Below are 13,416 nucleotides of genomic sequence, written 5' to 3' on the forward strand. Positions count from 1 at the left end.
ATGCGCGCTGGCTTGCGTTGCATTAAATCCAGCGGTTAATGAGTTCTGTATTGCCCGCTGCTGAGTGTCTTCTTCGCGGTGGAATAACAGACGGCGCGCTGCATTTTCGCCTGGATTCCCAGGACTCCCAGGAGTGCAACCGCCGCCGCACCACTCGGCGGCGAGATCAAGCTTCGGGCACAATCGTTTTCCCAATCAGATTTTCTCCACGTGCGCCCAACGACTTCCAATTAAAACTTATTCAATTGTGTGCGTGCGCACACTGGCGAGCATTGCGTTAATTAAGCATCACAATGGATTTCAATTACCTTCAGGGTAGCAGTCGTAAATGCAGCGAAAACTAACCTAACATAATGTATTTCTGAACATTTTATGTGATTGTGATTGCACACGGTAAAAATATAATTTATTACGTTTTAATTTATGAATGTACGCCAATTAAAAATAATGCATAGATTTATAGCAAACATTTATTACCGTTAGAAATGAGTTGTAATTCAATAAATTTGCATCATCACCGTTGTGTTCCGAGTATTTTTGCACTAATAAACTTCTTGTTCTCTCGGCGTGCGCGCTTGTTGATCGTGTGCATTTGAAACTGAGATAATAATTAATTAAATATTTTGCATTGCGTAACGCTGGTGTGCGCGTACATGCATCGCGGCAACAACAATTGCGATCGCCGACGATTGCGCAACTTGTGTGTAACTGTGCAATGCTTAGTTTTGAATAATTCAACAATAACTTAAGAAAACTTCGCTTCCACACGTTTATTTTTTTTTTCCTATTGGTACTATGAACAGCGAAGGATGTAAATTACCACCAATAAACCTGAAAACCTTAAAACCTGCAGCAGCAATAATTGCCCAAGTTATTTTATGCGCCGTCATAAAATTAGCATGTAACGGATAAAAATGAATCTGTTTGGAAAAATGCGCAGCGTGAAATGTAGGCACGTCGTTGCACAACCACAACGTCGCTGGCGAACGGCCTCTAATCGGAAAAATGCGCAAATTCTTCACTCTCAAAGACGTTGCAGTGTTGCACACATTGGTTGCATCGATTGGAATGTCGACGCGCGGAATGCTGCGACTAACTAACTCCTTGTGCTTAGTTCTTGCGTAGAGGTATTGCTTGCAGCGACGAAAAGAAAAGTGCAAAGTGTTTTGCAGCTTGCGCGCGAGTTGAACAAATTGTGCCAACGCGTGTCATTGAATTTATCGCGCCGTTTAGCGGTTTATCGAAAGTGATTAACGGATAAAAATTGAAGCGGTATCACGCGTGCAATGTGCAAATCAAGTTATTGCAGACAAAAAATTGTATATGAATAAAATCAAAGCGTGCAACATTTGCAACAAATTGAAAAGAAAATATATTGTAAATAGAAAGACCTTGAGATTTCACAACTGTAAATTGATTTCATCGTCATAATAAATTAATTTATTAGTACTCGCTTTTATAATAATAAAATGTTTAATTCGAATCTATTTTTATTTTTTATGGAAAATTCAATCATTGAATGTTGTTTGAGTGAACATGCAAGTTCTAGAATGTAATAATGTTATTGCTTGCACAGAGCAACGCCTAAACACCGCCATATTGCAAACCTACGCAACCACACACATACATCATGAATAGCGCACGTAAATTCTTCATAAACTTAACCTCAAAAGCATCTTATTGCACTAGCATTAATTCGAAGCATTAATATTTTATTGGTTGTTTGCGTGTCGAGTTTGGTTAATGACACGTCGATCAGATGCAGTTCATGTGTAATTTAATTAACCACTACACCGCTGCATACGCGCTGCATTCGGCCGCAGGTGAATATCGATAATAATAAGTTTGCGCAAGTTTGTGCGCACGCAGAGAACTCATTTTCTGCTCGTTTGCCACAGGATGCCAAATGTTCTATGCATGCGCACGAATAAAGGTGAATGTTAATACGTTTACTAAAAAACGCAAAACATTTGAAAACAGCGCCGTCAAACGCGCGCGCCAAACAAGTTTCGAACTTGTATTTATCGTGTAAACATGCAGTGATGTAATAGTTGCAGCTTTTGTTTGAGTTGGAAATTTTGCTGCTGTTTTCGGTGTTAATCTCAATGTGCGAAATTTCTGCGCGGGCGAAAGCAATTATTATTAGCGGGGCGCGCGTGAGACACTTATGAGCGTGCGGTCATTCGCAACTTGGCGGGCGAGTTTCGTCGTTTCCGTGTCGTCGAGTTTTAATTAAAACGCCTAATGCAGGCATTTAACTTTAATTGTTATGCCGTGCGCCCCGGTAAAACTGCCCTTCTCGCACCAGGCGTACGCTTTGCAACAGGATATAGAAATAGTTTGAGTATAGGCAACCAACGTTTCATTTAATCAAGAAAAGTTTTATTTTATTTTGTGGAATATATTAAAAAAATAAATTGCGAGTCAGACAAATATTTATGTATTAAAGTACGGCGCTTATTTGAACGTTTGCGGTTAAATTTTTGATATGTTTTGAGATGTTCGGAGTGTTTAAGTGTTCTTTGGCGAGTTTGAATGACTTGCAAAGACTTCAAAACGCTTTAATTGGTTTCCTTCTGTCGGCGAGCACACAGCGCGAAACGAAAACGAGACGAATATTATTTAAATGACGAAAACGACACGAAAGTCGACACACAGAGAATCGCTTCTAAGTGCTCGCCCGTACTCGTATATCAATTAGCGTCGAGTTTGTCGCGTTTGTCACAAATTCGCTAATTGAGATTTATTCTTTGTCGTGTCAGAAATTAATTTCTAACGGAAACATTTTACTACTTTTTCATAACATAAACTTTGAAAACTTGTTAAAAGTAAGAAATTTGTGGTGAAAAATGATCGATTGGAAAATTAAACGACTTCCGCTATCAATTATCAATTATATTATCAATTAATTATGCATTAATGACACTCTTTGAAGTAATAAAAAGTTTGCAACGACTTGGACGCAAAGTTTTACGCGTAAAACGAAAGAGAACACTTTAAAAACTTTATGTAAACTTTGTCTAATGATAAAATCTAAACGTGAATCTTTTAAAATTGTTATTATCATTACTTTTTATACTTATAATTATTATTTTGCGCAAAATATTTAAAATTACCTTAAGATTTACTTCTTCGCTTTGTTAAGTAGGTAAACAAACACAATCCAATTGCAATACCACTGGCAATCCGTTGGTGAGTTGTTGATAAATTTAGCAGTTCGAAAAGTTGAGCGGGTTTATACCCGGCAAGCGGGTGCGAAACACGCGAGTTGATAACGCGAACGCGCAAAATCGAAAGCAAACGCTGTGTACCGACACGACTGGTGGCGTTGGTGCGACTGGCGAGTGCAAGCAGGCCGCGCGAGTTGCGACTCCAGACTCGACGTTCTCCTGCAGCGCAGCAGGAGGAGAAGAAGAACTTTCTAATCGCGAGGCGCGCATACGCCCAGAATTCCACGTAGAGTATACTTTGCTCAAAATTTGCTTCGATAACCAACTATTTCTAGTACCTATTTGGCAGGTGTAATAAAAAGTTGAGGCAATTGCAATGAAATTGTATATTTTCTTGATGTATAAAGTTGCGATTTTATGCACGCAGGTTTAAAAGTAGTTATTTTAATGTTGGAAACGATAATAATAGAAAAGGAGAATTTTTTGCTAACCAACTTTGGATTTATAAAAGTTTTATTTTATAAATTTTTCACGAAAAAAATTGTTTAGTTGTGAAAATTTTGAAAAAAGGCTAAAATTGTCATTAATAAAATTATTATTTTATTTTTATCAAAATATTCTATAAATTATGTGACTAAAATAAAAGTTAGAGTTTTTGGATTTTTAGAATATGGAATTGAAAGAGTTTCGCAACCTGTAGTCCAAGTTTTCCGCATTTTAGGTTTAACGTCGGGTAGCGTTGAGCAAAAGGCAAATAAAACGTGACCGCCTTCCGTAATTCTAATAAACGCAGCAGCACTTGGCAATGCTGCGGCCTGCGCCGTGCCAGGGTTGGTTGGCAGGTAAGCACAAAGTATGCGAAAAGCTGGCGAACAAGTCTTAACTTGTTGCCCCCCAACGGGCAAGTCGCAGTGGAATGCCATTGCTCCGGCTGTCTCAAACATCAACCCTCGAATGCTCGCAATCTAGCAAACTAGTGCATTGCGCACCTAATATTAACCGTTGCAGAAGCAATTTCAAGTTTAGAGAAAAACAATGATAGCACAATGTTTGATTTGTTTTATTTTTGGTTTATTAACTTGGTACGATGGTATAGGCAATAGTTAGAGACTCGTAAAACAAATGAATAACGCGGTATCGAGAAGCGAGAACTAGAACGGGAATGAGAAGCAATAATAAAGTTGGGGTGTTGGTGTTGGCGTTGCGAAAAGTTTGAACGCAATGCGAGACGGAAAGTTTACTCTCCTGGCGCGTTATCTACGCTTATGCCCGGCGCCTCCACACGTAACACACGACCAGAACTATTTCTCATAGTGACAGAAAAAAGTAAGTCAACAGACACGGGCTAAATCTAACATTTCATTATATATATATATATATTATATTAATATATATTAATACATTTATTGTATAGGAATTTAACCTGCGCAAAATTATATAAAATATTTTTAATTATTAAAAATATCAAATATTAAAAAATGTTTGTTGTAGTTTTTAATTGCCAAAAGTTAATTTTTAACTTTTTTACGTTAAATTAAAATAGGATAATAGAATAGTTTGAAAATATCAATTTTAATCAAGCTGAGTAACGCATGTTGTAATATTTAAAAAATTTATTGTTAGATATTTGAATTCACGTGGATGGAACTTAGAATGTGTAGCGTTTCACATGCATAGTAGTCAAACATAGGGCGGTAGACTACTCGGGGGTAAAGAACGAAGAATATAATTCACTCACTGACTTATACGACTTCTTCCGAGGGATCTATGGCACTTCTTAGGATTCCACTCAATCTCCTTCCGTAAACGAAACTCAAAACAAAACTATTCAGGTAGATACCCATATTAAATTCATAATGAAATTATTTTATTATAATGTAATGTAGTAATATAATCAATGTGTCTATAAAATTACACTTTTTGTGCATGTTATTCTATTGTATTATATGTTTTCTATTACTCGTACTTTAGTATTTGTTAACGATTGAATTCATAATTTGTTTGCGTGGCTTTTGAGTGACTTTCGCTCCGTGATTGTTCAGCCAGATGCTGAATAAATATTCGCAGCCATTGAAAGGCTGAAAGAAAGAAGGGCACTCTGTTCGCTCGACGAGGGTGAACTCGAATGCCAACAGCCAAATGTCAGCAGGAGCCAGCGAGACTGGAAGACAGTAGACGATTTGTAAATGTAAATCATTTCGCGAAAGTATTCCACATTCAGGCTCGGAAAAGTATTCGAAAACGTCACGTCACTCTCGACGCGAAACGAATTTGTTGTAGGAGTAAAGTATACGGAAAATTAGTGAGGATTTTAATTTGTTTTGCTCTCATTTTAATGATAATTGTGTTGTGCAGGAACTAATTTTGGGTTTTGACAATGTTTTAATATTTCTGCGCAAATATGATGTGACTTGTAACCTCATTGTTTATGATTCTTAGTTTCTTACATCTTCACCTGCTCAACTTGTTAAACTTTCAACGCGTTACATTTTAAATTCTAATGGCATTCGAGGGAGGCTTTTCTTCGCCGCTGGTGTGCGTCCGGAGCGCCGTTTATATTTATTACAAAAACAACAAAAACAACCGACACCTACGAGCAAAGCGTAACAAAAAAATCGCAGCGTCTAAGCTAGCCTGGAAGATGCGAAAAGTTTTTCTATTTCTCGCGCTCAAGCTCAAGAGTCAAAAAAACTCTCCGACGGCATGAAAGTCGAACATTCTTAGACAGTTTTTGCGCGACGTAATGCGGCATAAATCACATAAATGTTTATAAAACATCGGGAAACATTTATTATTAAGAGATAAAAATATAACAAAATAAAGCAATAAAAAACGGGATACAATTACTGCAGGGTATTGGTAATGACATGATGTAATGTGTGTTGTCGAGAGTGTGAAAATATAAGTCAGTAGTTTTGTAAGTTGATTTGTGCCGATTTCCGTCGATTTTCACGATTTTTCTTTACGGAAAAGCAAGAAAAACGCGGGACTCAGACACTGATTGGAATTTATACGATTCCGGGCATCGCAAATACGCGAACACCGCCCCAGAAAGAACGAACAAATCGAACCTTTGCGCCGTCGATTCTGAACTCTTGGCGGAGAATCATACAAGGTGTTTTAACACAAACGAAACATAAACAAACAATGGAAACAAAATTTCCCGTTTAAAAAAAATAAAAATAAAATATTTTCACTATAGAATATAATATTGCTAATATTTTTAATGATTTGATTCCATTGTATTTGTTTGATTGACTGTAAAGCTCTGATGGTTGCATACGGTTGTAGAGTTACACTCGGCAGCTGCGATTTTTCGCGTTTATCCGATAAGCCAGTAAATTTGCATTTAGAACTGATTCGTTTGATAAAAAAAGCAACACACACAGCGATAACTAACGAACGCGTAGCGCATTGATGCAGTTGCAGGCCGAAACAACTGTATTAGCAGTAGCTGTGAGTCAAACAATGCCAAACGCGTAAATTACTGGTTTATCAAAGGTTTAATTTAAGGGAACACAATAACCATATATGGAAAAAAATTATTGTTAAAAATAAAAATTGCGCAGTTATGTATTTAAAATATTGAATTAACAACACTAGATACAGTTAGTTAAAACGTAAAATTAAAACTTGGAATAAATTGTTACGCACCAAATGTCACGCAATTAAATCGACATTGCAAGCAAACCATTAATTAAAATGATATCAGACGCAAAAGAATTATTATGCACCTGGAATGCTGCCATTTGACAAGACGCAAGAATGCAAGAAAACACAGCAGACGACTAATCACGAAAAAATGCGATTGGTAATTATAAAGCGTAGATACGATTCGAATCGGTTAAGAGATCCAATTACCAATCATTACCGCGACACACAAATACATTTCTAGCCGGGAATATTATATATTCCGCGCGCGGTAATTCATGCGAATTATTATTCATGCACAGTTAGCATGCTGAGGTTAATTTTATATACGTACGTCGACGTTTCGAGAGCAAACGTTGTATCAAGTGCAGGGCACTTGTTTGTTCTTCGTTTGTCGGCGCGGCGGTTTGCGCTGGAATTTCTTCGCCGCAGCGCCGCACGAAAGTGATTTTCATCGAGAACGCGCGCGTGGATTGCGTCACACTCGTGCGCGTGCATATGAAACGCGAAATAAAAGCAAAACCGCATCAAATTACGCACGCGAGAATCAAATCGGAACGTTCGTGCATAACGGTGAAAAATTATTCGAATAACTTGCGCTGCAGACTCATGGTTATGTTTTGTGTGTTATGGGTTGCATATATTTTTGAGCTACTTTTTCGAAATACAATTTACGCATTATTACTTTATATGATCTGGTAATGTATTTCGTGGAAAGTGTCTTGCGTCGTTTAAAAATGAATTAATGTCGTCGGGTGTCGTTAAAGTGCGCGCGTGGTAAATACATAAACGCATTGATAAAATTGATGGCATCAGAGTGATGCATTAAAATGGCGGAAGAACGCAGCGCGCAAACTTAAACAAAACGCAATAAAAGTGCAAAACGCGTAGAATGTTAGACACTTCCGCCACCGACGGGCGCGATATAAGCGAGAGTTATGGCCCGGGCGGTTTTCTTTCAGAGTGTTTTATGTCGCACTCGAACGCAGCCGCCAACTGCAACGAGTTGACTTCACGCCACTCGACGCCATTACAATGTTGCATGGTGGGAATTGTATCACATGAAGATGCCTTGTTGAAAAACGCAGCATGTTGGGTGGAAAAACGTTTTGAGAATTTGCAGAAGTCGTTTTAATTTTTATTGGTTGAAAACTGAAAATAATATTTTAAAATTAAATTTAGACGGCTATCAGAAGCATCTCGCGTCTATATATAAATACTTTTAAGGGTTTATTTAAGGTTTATCCTGGTTTACCCTTAGATTGAAACTGCATCAGATAAGTGACCAAACGAAGCAAACGAGCAGAAAACCTCGCCAGGGGTTGCTGATGACCCTAAGATTACCCCCGGCAGCAAAAACGCCAAATACTTACTTTACTCCATGCACACACTCATACACATTGTATATTCACTTACTTACACATAAAAGATTATTTTCGTTCGTAATTTCCTTTCGGATTTAATCTTCGCATCTAAAATTGCAGGATGAATGGCTGGAATTCAACTAAGAAATAAACAGCAAATATTTTATTTTGCTTCAAGTGTGTAAACAATTCCCTCCTTTTCACTCACTCTCTCTTCTCAATTTCATTAAACTTTTTTTTTATTGCGAGTGATGTCAAGAGGTCAGACATCCAAGCATCTCCGGATCTCGCGGGGAAGGTCTTGCAGGACTGTAAGAAAAACTCGTTTCCGGCGACGATGAAAAGCAAACACTTGCGCAGATCCAGTAATTATTTCCACACCAAACGTACAGACGCATTCGACGAGCTTAGTAAATATTGATATAGGCCGAGCAAGTTCCGGAAACAAATATTTTAAAACAATACACTAAAATTAAACAAATTACATAGATGGATTAATTTTACTTAGAATTAACAATATTTATAGTTAGGATTATCTATTTATTTTCAGATTTATCTATAAAAACAAATCTAGTTTCTTTATTTCTTTGAGAATTAGGTGAAACGATGTAAGAATTAGTTTTTCTAGTAAAGACTGACAATAACGTAGCAATAAATTTAACAAGTAGTAACTTTGGAAAAAATTGTATTAATAAAAACATTGTCAGAAATCAAACCACAACATCCCTTGACAAAACCAAAAAAAAACTTGATCGTTTGTCGCATGATAATGCACAACCCTTGGGGTCGCAAGGAAACGCAGTGAAACGCATGGAAACGCATAAAATCGCTCTGACCAAGGGATGAGAAACTATATGAGAGTATCAGCCGACTAGCAGCCGAGGGGCGAGATTAGATCCCTGCACAGTAGTTTGTGATTTTTTGTTTTTCTAACATTTTCCCAGCGAAGAAAACGAGACGCAAGCGAAAGCAAAACGAAGGAAAAGCGCAGCAGGCGCGCGCGCGCGTTTCTCCCCTCGAGACGTGGAATGACTCGCATGTTTATACATTTTCCCAAAAGCGGCCGAAGTCCCTGCTTGCTGTTTCGTACACTATTAGTTTTTCCGAGTTTTGCGACCTTTTTTTCCTTCGGTTCCTTCCTAAACACACAACACGTTCGGCTACTTTTCTTCTGCTTAGCCTGATGCATTTTTATTGAGTTTTTCCGCCGTGGCGCACACTAAACACAAATGACTTAAAGATTGACTTACTAATAGTGCCAACCGTGAATATAAATCAAAGCCTAAACATATTTACTTTGTAATTTTCATGTTAGGAGAAGCGAAATCTTTAATTTAAGAAAATGTTAACGGTATCATACATAATATTTATTATTATGCAAAAACTCAATTACGTTAAACTGTTGAAAGTAGGTGTGACTTCTGTGCACTTGTTATCATTCGTTTCGCTTTTGTTTTACGCAGCATGGTTTAGATATAATTATTATAGCTTGCGGTGCTCGCACCTGACATTTTTTCAATGAGAAATAATTTAAATTCCTTTTGCGACTGCACATTCATTCAGGCATTGAATAACACTCGGCGGACAATAAAATACAGTTGTGCACGATGATGTAAAAGACTACAAACTACAAGCTAAAGAAAACAAGGTGCGGCATGGAATTTCGAAGTAAAATCACGCAGCACGATTTGTGTACGAGTATCATACAATGATTGTTTAACAAATTAATTCCCACTAATCATTAATTTTATTATTTGATTTGTTTATTTCGTTGTAGAGGTTTTTAAAATATCACTTGGTTGTAAAAAAATCTGGAATTAAAGTTAAACGAATTTGTTTCATCGTGTCACTTGTTATCTCAAGTTTAGAAATAACTTTTGAATACTTTTCCAGTACTTGCGCTGGTGCTCAAACGCAAATTAGCATATTTATAATCCGTTTTCTTTCTTGAGAGTTTCGGTTTTTTTCCCTGTTGCGGCTTTTTACAAGCCGCTTCTCCGCAAGCCTAATTGGAGTTAAGTGTCCTTGGCGCAAAAAAATCAACGTCTACAATTTTCCTCTTTTGGAGACTTTTCCGTTTCTCTTCGTGTCCATCCGCATCCGCGCGACGACACCGAAAGAAATTATATTACAATCTTTTTATTCCTAATAAAGGACTACGTCGACGTGCAGCGCGTAAAAGGACGAAAACAGAAGGGCGCCCGCGCGCGCGCAGGGGCGGTTGACAAGCGTGCCAAAACACGACAACCGAGAAAGAAATCCAGCGTGACAAGAAAACCCAACCGAAAAAATACACAACGTGTCAGAAATATTAGAAAGCTTATTAAGGTGACTAAAATATTAGAAAGCTTATTAAGGTGACTAAAACGCATGCGAGCATTCTGAAAAGTTTTAGAAATTGCTGGAAATAACGACGGGGAAAAAACGAAAACCGCGAGCGATGTGAAAAAAGTTTGCTGCTGGATTCGCAGGATAAAGTTATACCGGTTATGCTGGCGCGACGCGCCGAACGTGAATAATGCAACGGACATGAATTAATTATTAAACGATGCTCGCCGCGAGGGGGCGTCAATATTAATTTTCGTATTTTCATCTTGCGACTTTTGCCGCGCCGTGCATAAATAATGCACACGCTGGTGTGTAAATACGCCGTCAGGGAGACATTTTGACGAAAGCAGAGATAATTCACGGATCGGATTGCATATTTTTGATAATAGGAGGCGCTATGCGTAATTATAACCTCATTAAATTGAAGATATTCGAGGTTTATTGTATTATTTTACCGTGACATTAGGTTTTCGTGACGGAATCAACCTCTAAACACCGTTCCGCTAGTTTTACGCCGTACGCAAGCTAGGCGCTTGTGATTGTATCGGTAATTTTACGATTTCGTTATTGTTTCAAGCGGCACGAACAGATCAAGGTCGTGATTGAGGCGTTTATCGGGTTATCGGGTCGACTTGACACCTGGTGTAATAAATTTAATCGCGGCGTGAAGAAAATTAGCAAACAATAGACAATGCAAATATACGTCAATGTCGCGATGCATTTTTGGGGCGGAATTCAAGTGAAAACCCACGCGGCCAACCGAAATCTAAGAAAATCTAATTTATTGATCGATTATTATACGATCCATTGTTTGTTTTGTTGATGGATAAAAAAAGATCAAAATCTATCGCTATTTTCACTTTGTGAAAGTATAAGTGTGTGTGGTTGCATACGTTATTACTAACTTATGTGGTATTACAAAATGGCCGTGCAAGTTAAAGGATCTTAACGTCTTTTGCGTTTCTTACGCCGGGCAATAACGACCACAGCACGCAACCGTTTTATTCGCAGACGACGGAGGCGGCAGGACGGAAAAAAAGAAAACTCGCGTTAGCCGAACAATAAAAAGAGGGACGCGGTGCCGAACGACACGCGCGCATTCAACTAGCTCGCTACTTCACTACCACCCGTATGAAATGGACGACAGGCACGAAATGCGCCGAATGGAACCCAAAAAGGGTGATAAAAGACGAAGAGGGATGAAACGCAGAAAAGAGGGCCCTTCTGGATGAATGAGTGAATGAATGAATGGAAATATCCTTCGATTTTTCGTCCCTTTTTTGTTGGTAACGTCTACGTCTACATTATCAAAGATTGTTCAATTTGACAAGGGCAAACATCACAATATTTAACTTTTTTGCGCGTTACATTGTTGTAATAAAACGTCGTGAACATCAAATAAAAGCGGCGAAAAACCTTTTTCGCACGTTAATAACCCATCGAAATGTGTTTGGCCCCTCTTGGACGTGCGATGCGTTAAACAACCCTTGGTTGCCGTCCAGAAAGTTTCCGTTTTTGCCACGCGCCCGCCACTGATACTGCCGGCTACTCCAGCCACCGAACGTTTAATTACGCAATAAAATGTTTTTACGCGTTCGAATGCGCGCGCCAAACAGCCGTAAAGCTCCACAAGTCGTGCGCTTTGCGTTTACACACTCGGTGTCGAGTAATTCGCCATTCGGCGAGTGGCTCCGCGCAGTGTTTTGTTAACAAAACAATTTCAATTCGCTACATCTCGCTACACGAAACGAAACACAAAACACAAAGCGCGAAGAGCCGCGCGAGTGTGAGCCGTTAATCGTGTTTACATTATATTACATTGCATTACTTCCGTCGATGTGAACAATTTCGAGTGCTTTATGAGCGTTTTTTTCGGCTGGAATCTGCGATAAGCGATAGCGAAATCACGAAATTTACACGATTTCACACACCCAGAACAAACATTTAACCAAAAATATATACAACTTGATGTAACAAGCACGTATAATTAGTAGTCTGCATTCGAAGCACAAAAAAAAATAATATATTGTACATGTCTAGTATTAATTAGTAGACTACTAATTAACGAAATCACAACTCACAACCGGTAACACTGTGTTCATCGACTTATCAAGCCGCCCGCGCGCTGCTTCCCACTCGTTATCTGCATACGCCGAACGTGAGCAGCAGCACGCCATACACATGCGAAGAACAATCCTCACGCGCTGCGCTCGCAATCTGCAACGTTGTGTGTTACGTCTGCACGAACTGCGGCGCACTTAATTTGATTAACGCGCGAGCAATTAAAACGTTTTCGTTGCGCCGCTGTGCGAGACGCAACCGTGCGTCAACGCCATACCACACCGCGCGTTCGTCTGGTTGCATAGCTACGGGCAAACATCTGCATTCGACTGCAGTACGTGTATGCAGGAAACGGAAACGGAAGGCAGAGTCAACAAGCAGAGTTCATCAAATCAAGTCAAACGACTATTGACATAAGGACATTCGTAACCTTAGGATTTAATATCAGCAATTTTTAAGAGTAAACTTTCATTTATTATCCTTTTTATAATGTGTAAGTCAATTTTTTTGCAACGTACAGGATATTTAATCATTTTTGTCTTTGAGACAAACTTGAACTTTATGTAATCGTAGCGTCTACGGTTTAATTAACTTTTAATCACGGCTGAATCGACTAAATTTTTATATCTGTCGTCGTTTGCTTTTATCAGCGCTCATTTCTTTTGACGCATCGCACATATTAAGCAATATTAAAGTATTGAATGCGGCAGGGAGACGTCCCTTTCCGCGATAAAGAGCTTTATTAACGTCGCTGGTGTGACGGTCATCCCTCGGACAAGTAAACCAAAACTCGGAGTGAATCGGGACTAAAAAGGATAATCCCACATCCGAGTAGTCTGAGT

General features: G+C 38.7%; 2 protein-coding genes across 12 annotated transcripts in view; one reads left to right on the plus strand and one right to left on the minus strand.

Moving 5' to 3' along the window:
- IRSp53 (Insulin receptor substrate 53 kDa) overlaps positions 1-3,345 on the minus strand; it is a 64,270-nt gene extending 60,925 nt beyond the window's left edge. Inside the window, exon 1 of the mRNA XM_065306448.1 lies at positions 3,117-3,345. The gene's annotated coding sequence lies outside the window, so the exon portion shown is untranslated. The remainder of the gene's footprint in view (positions 1-3,116) is intronic.
- Positions 1-13,416, plus strand: part of LOC135794951 (protein yellow-like) — a 53,214-nt gene that overhangs the window by 30,200 nt on the left and 9,598 nt on the right. The window lies entirely within an intron of this gene.

Source organism: Atheta coriaria, unplaced genomic scaffold (assembly GCF_025399875.1).
Source record: "Atheta coriaria isolate IRGN ID8LTWV9N9 unplaced genomic scaffold, Caltech_Dcor_3.1 hic_scaffold_6_pilon, whole genome shotgun sequence".
Classification (NCBI taxonomy): Eukaryota; Metazoa; Arthropoda; class Insecta; order Coleoptera; family Staphylinidae; genus Dalotia; species Dalotia coriaria.